Below are 6,826 nucleotides of genomic sequence, written 5' to 3' on the forward strand. Positions count from 1 at the left end.
CAAATTACTTCATAGTAGTGAAAAAAATTATTTGTAATCAGATGAAATCATGTAATCTGTGGGACAATATTTCAGCTAGTGGTTACCCTCTTGGAAATAAATTACTGTAAAAGCTGTCTTTATAAGAACATCGATCGCAATATTAAATGTCCTATTTAAACAGGAAAATGTATACAACTTTTCAAAATTTCTGAATTCTTTGATCTTTCTTCACATTTTTGTGTTCTCAAGTGGCACGCAGTGGAAATGCAATTCAACGGGATTTTTATACCCGTTAGAGAATTCCACGTTAACTTCCGCTTTTCACGTCAAATCTGACCGCAAGCTGCTTGAGAAAATTTACGTAGGATGTTCGCTACGTTGAGTATTAATCTCAAAAGAATCCGCATGCTTCGGTGAAATGATGATTAGCGGCCTTGTGCTTGCGTGTACGTTAAATATCAACTACTTCGGGTTTTCCCCTTGCATGTTTAATTTCACGGTCGCTTCATCTCGACCTGTCGCACTTGAAGAGAGTGAGATCATTGAAGATTACACTGAACCGGCTTAGTAGCATTATTTGCATTGACAAGACACAATTAAATATAGGAAAGCAGATATCCTATCTAAAGTATGTCAACCAAATAAAAAATGTGCTATCTATAAATGTATCTAAAAGAATATCACAACTTCACTAACTTTCAAAATTATAATTATAACAGAATATAATTTTCCTTTCAAAGGTCTTCAAAATATAAAAGAATAAATGTCTCCAATTTCATGATTCTCAATACCAGAGTATTATAAGGAATCCGCTTTCACGTGGTCTTGTGTGGTAACTTGACCCTACAAAGAAAGAATCTTCTGAGAATTGCAAAAAACTAATTCGTCTCGTCAATCTTCTACATTATGCTAGAAAAATTTTTATTTACAATCTATAAATATCCGATAGATAAATCGTCAAATGCGGTCAATGATATTCCGCGGTGATAAAGGCAATGACCTGTTTAACGGACGATAACAGAATTGGTGTCAATATCACGATGACAAGTCGTCAGAGACGAATGTCGAATACAAATAATCACTAATACTATCAATGCAACATCATGACCGTTTTTTCTTCATTGCATATATTTAAAATACCTACATTGAATCCGATTATTGTACTAAACAAGAATAACTTTAAATTAAATTTTATTTTATATTGAATATACTTAATAGAAAAATAATTGTTACTCAGGTTGAGAATTGGCTTTGAAAATACTGTTCCAAACGACAATACTCAATCGTTTTTATATAGCTTTTCAAATGAGTTTTTTTTTATATAAAAGCTATTAAGATTATACATATAGGTTGTGAACAAAAACACATAGTGTTTCTTTTTCGTTGCAATTTATCTTAAAAACATTTAAATTAATAATTAAAATTAATAATCAATCTTTCAGAAATTGAAATACTTTTGTTTAATAATTGTATATACACCTTTATATATATATATATATACACCTTTTAAGTGTGTATATATATATATATATATTGCGGACGAATAATGAATTATATTACGATTTAATTTAGGGACAAGTTTCGTGAATAAATTAGATAAATTTGTTGCCAAGCCTCAATAAGCAGTATTATTTTTGCAAAAAAAGTCACAGAAACATATCTGTCTTCGAAAAAATAATAATGAGAAAATCTTTATGCGTTCTTGCTTTCTTGTAGGATATCGCGAGCCAAAACCGGAAGCTGTGATTGATTTTTGAATGGTGAGAACCGCGGACAGAAAAAGATAATAAGTTCCTTATTATCCGTTTTTCTGCTAGCATCCTCACGTTAGAAAAAGAAAAAAACGAATCCAGAAAAACGATATTTCCGTAACTTCCCTGCTTCTCATGTTCAGTATTACTTACAATTAGCGATCAGCAATATTTTGTCTAGTGTTTCGTTGCTTAAATAGCGTAGCTGTTTGCTATACGTTGTTATCGTATATACGACGTTGCATGTATACATGATTACGAAACAGGAAAATTGCATTTATAAATACAGCACGATGCTAAGCTCTCAAGATATCGTCATCATTGATGTTTTAAAGAAAAATATTTGCAATTGATTGCAAATAAAATCTCGATATATGTAGATCTCTCAGCTATAATTCTTTTAACATTATAAAAATATGCTTATGATATACTTTATGCTAATTATGATATACATTCAGAACGACATACTAACAATACGTATATACTCAAACGTTTTTTCAAAGGTTAACATTTCTATTTCTATTTCTAATTTTGAAAATTAGTTAATCTACCTAGTAAATTTGAACACGTTAAAATATTTTTTTCTTTGGTACAGAGAACAGCATTACCTTTTGCTTCAGAATTTATGTTTCAGAAATAAAAACGGTTGGCGTGAAGATTATACTTCAAATAATCACCAAGATCTTCAAAGGACTCAACGTGGGAAATAAAACAATTACAATCAGAGAGAATGTGTCGTATGGGATTATGTCGGAATAAGAGTGAGTTCAAGTAACTGTGCGATTCTCTAAAGCCAAAACGATATAGAGATATTCGCCGGGAATTTAGGGAGAGCACGATAACGAACCACACCGGAACTCTCGAGCGTGTACACGGCGACCTAGTTGTATCACGATGACACTATGACCTGCCAACCGGGTCAGCGAGTGTATAATGGATCGTAGCATTTTATTTGCTATCACTTCTTGACTAAGTATATATCAAGATATCACGCACTGTAATACTGATTGATAAGCTTGATTTAATCTTAAATGACCATACACATTATAATTATATTAAGAAAATATACAGATCCTATACTAATTTTGTCTTTACCAAAATTTTTAACTCTTCAGTAATTTTTATTTTTATTTTAAATTTGTATTATGTATGTGTATATGTGTGTGTAGATTTATTTCCTTTGTCCTATCACATGCAAATTTAAATAAATTGCACGTTGCAATTCAAAAATATAAAGTTGCATTAATTATATATCAATTATATTTTTATAATTTTAACGTGTGTGTGTGTGTGTTAGAATTTAATCGTACAATGTAGTAATTTCATATATATATTTAAATTTTCTTTCTTCTTTACTTTATAAATTTTATAATTACGTTATAAACATTCAAACTTTTTTGTTTAACAAAATTCATTTTATTTAAAACAATAAATTTCAAATTATTTACAAAATATTATCATATCATGTTGATCGACATTCAAATAAATTTTCTATCGCTCTAATGTAATGTTATCACTCACCTTTGTCTTGTCGCGTGGTATTGATTATCACATTTGACTTAAATTTATCTTTATAAAGTAACAAGCAAAGAACAACTTGATCACGACGTGTATTAAACGATCTCGGCGCGAAGGAACTGACGACGTATTATGGGTCGCCCGCTCATCTAGAAAAAAGTTCGGAAGCACGAACGCTTCCGGCAGCGTGTTCTCGTTATCAGTGAAAGTCGTCCGTGTTCGTGTATAAACGTGCATATAAACGGTGTCAGTGTAAATCCTTTCGATGTCGAAGAAGCAAACTGACGGCTTTCCATTTCTGCTGGTCGTAATTTTACTTTCGGGAATGCACTTATCTTATCTTACAAAGCGATAATTCTACAACAATACCTTAAAAGCTGATCGATATCTTTTATTATAAAACCGCAATGCGCTTTTTAAATGTCACAAAATTAGGCAGATAAAATATATAATTTTTCAATGTTAATATATATAATTTGTGTTTTTAGTTATCAGTATATATATCTCATAATACACGAACTCCTCAAAGCAATTATGCATAAGTCATAAAATAAATGCCTAATAAATTTCCATAATGACAGTTTAAGTTATTTTTTGATAACATTTAATTCATATACCTTATTATTAATACCTTTATGACACATATGTTTGGTAGAGAGACACTATCTTATCATAATTATCGCACGTAGTCTTTATCAATTTATAAGAATGTACAAGATTAAATTAATGCGAAAAATTCAAATTATTATCAATCAAGCAATAGATCAGTTATTACTCACTCGAGCGTCTATTCTTTTAGTTCCTTAGAAACGTCAGACAAGCTATCGAATGTTTGACTGATAAAAGCATGTTTAAATGGGAAGTTCTGAAACAAAAAAGATCAAACATCTATCATTGTCATTAATAATCTCTAAAAGCATAGTATATGTATAACTAACAGTAATAAGATTATATAATAATGATTTATAATGCTTAGTAAATTATAAATGTTGTTTTATTAATAAAAGTTGTAATTTTATAACATTTATAAAATTTTTAATTTATAAAGTTGTTATACACACATATACATACAGTAAATATATAATTATATTCATAACGTGAATGTTGTATATTATGACAATTTTAATATAATTACAGTGTTGTTCAATATAAAAATAATCGAGTTTATTCTATGATTTATCAAATATTTTAATTATACAATACTCTTTTTGATAGTTTTAATAAAACACGCCGACGTTCACTAACCTCAAACAACTCACAAAGTGCCATAACTACTGACTAATTTTAGCTCTTACATAATACGGATTTAAAAGCTCAAACAAGTTTAATTGATTTTGTTATCATTCTTTTAAGGGACTGAACTCGTGAAAGGGTATTTTAACTGAGCAATTTATTCATGAGAACATAAAAATTATTATAATTTTTCTCAACAAATACAAAATAAGTGAATTCTAAATGCAAAACTTATACATAAAATATAAACTAAATTTATTATAGACAATATTATAAGTTAATGTTTAAACATCAGCTACATAGAAATGTGCAAATTTTCAGACAGTCATAGTGATATACCAGTACTTATAATGTATAGATTAAAGTTAAATGTAAATTTTTTTTGCTTAACAAAAAGTAAATCTATACATCTTCCTAGTATTCAAAAAGAAACTTAAATAAAATACACCTTACATTTAGTAAATTTCAAATTTACTTTTTGTCTATAAAGTGAATCACATATATTTCTGCAGGTATTTTTAAAATAAAACTTAAATAAAAATATAGTCTTAATAAATTTTAATGAGTCTACACAAAAGAATTAAATTTAAAAAAGATTTCATATTTAACTAATTAATTAAATTCTCATAGAAATTATTGCTCCATTTAATACTATAACAATACTATTTTTTTCCATATTTTGCATTATTTTCTTAATTATAAATTTTTAACAAATTATGTTTTTTGAAGATATTATGAAGCATAATAATTTATATAAATTGCACAACATGTATCGTTGATGAATATGCATATAGGTCACATACAAGAAAAATCATGACTGCCCCTTACAAATCATTAAGACAACGCTACTATTAATGGTATTAATGACTGTCAGTGTTCGTGATATAACACAACTCTGAGTTTTCTAGAACAGATATGAGCCACTCCCATCTTCTGCAATTAAGTAAAGTGCCCTATAGTTTGCTATAGCTTTCATGAGTTCGTTATAATAATAGTACACACACAGTGTGTAACAATATTATGTGATGATCTGTGATTATCTGACCATGATAATCACAGCACCATATTGATGGTCTTTTTTAACTGATTGATTTAAGACAGCAAACAAAATACATAAATTAATACAATCAATTAATACCTGCATATAGGATGACAATGTGAAGATTGGTTTATTTAAATTAACATAATTATAATCCCAGACGTTTCGATCCTGTTTCAGATCCTTATCAAAATAATACATAAGTAAAACACAACAAACGAATTTTAAATAACTAGTCTATTCCTATTTAAAAATTAAAAATGTATTAAATACTGTAATATCTATTTCCAATAAAATATATTAAAAATATGTTTTTAAAAAAATGCATGAATTGTTAAGAAATAAATTGATATTTTAATTGTAAAATTAATGAATTTGTTATTAATTTGATTTAAAATATAATCTATAAAATGTTTAAATTATTTTTAATATTACAGCGCGCCTTAATTATTTAATTTAATTCTTCTTGAGATTATTAATTAATTCAGTTATATATTTAAATTTTTAATAAAGTTTTTATATTTGATATTGTAATTTCACATTTTAATGTTACGTAATTTATTACATTAATTTATTTTAATGAATAAATTTACGTTTTTGAATTTTATCGATATATTCTCATTTTAATTTACTCGCCTCTGTACGATACAAATTTAATAACAAATTGTTATAAAATATTATAAATTCAGTTATATATTACGACAAATTTGCTTAATAAATCTATCACACTTATCACTTTAATTTAACAAAATGTAGTATTCTGTAAATTACTTATTTTATTAAAGTCGCCATTTCACAACACAGAAATCAATTGTGATTTTTAACATATTATAACGTAATATTTACTTACTTCTGTTATCTTAAAAGAACAACACCGCCGACGTTCGTTAGCACAAACGATTTCACTGACAATGAGTAAAAGACAAGTTGACTCATGCATTAAAGCACCATACTGTCACACTGCCATTACATTACATGAACGGAATACTGTTCAAACGTTTATACATATAGTACTGACACAAACTGATAAGACTTTCCAACGTATCTGATATATTAATTTTTATAATTAGTAATACGTGTACACAAAATTTCTTGTAATTGTATTAAAACTTATAAGTCAGCTTAATTATAAGTTTAAGATTCAAAAATCACAAAACATTTATTATTGCTTCTAATTTATTTGTTAATTAATTTTTAATAAATCGTAATTTATTTATAATAGTAATGCAAAAACTAAACATTTTCAAAAAATAAAGAAAATAAAAATAGTTAATCGTTTTTAATTAAAAAATTAATCCAACTT

General features: G+C 27.2%; 1 protein-coding gene across 2 annotated transcripts in view; it reads right to left on the reverse strand.

Moving 5' to 3' along the window:
- Window positions 1-4,084, reverse strand: part of LOC108759676 (repressed by EFG1 protein 1) — a 40,109-nt gene extending 36,025 nt beyond the window's left edge. Inside the window, exon 1 of one of the 2 annotated variants that reach the window (XM_018505228.1) lies at window positions 4,031-4,084. The gene's annotated coding sequence lies outside the window, so the exon portion shown is untranslated. Of the gene's footprint in view, window positions 1-3,254; window positions 3,473-4,030 lie in introns of those variants that run through there. The other variant, XM_018505229.1, reaches the window with a different exon arrangement.
- Between the last annotated feature and the right edge of the window lie 2,742 nt (window positions 4,085-6,826).

Source organism: Trachymyrmex cornetzi, unplaced genomic scaffold (assembly GCF_001594075.2).
Source record: "Trachymyrmex cornetzi isolate Tcor2-1 unplaced genomic scaffold, Tcor1.1 scaffold200, whole genome shotgun sequence".
NCBI classification, from domain to species: Eukaryota; Metazoa; Arthropoda; class Insecta; order Hymenoptera; family Formicidae; genus Trachymyrmex; species Trachymyrmex cornetzi.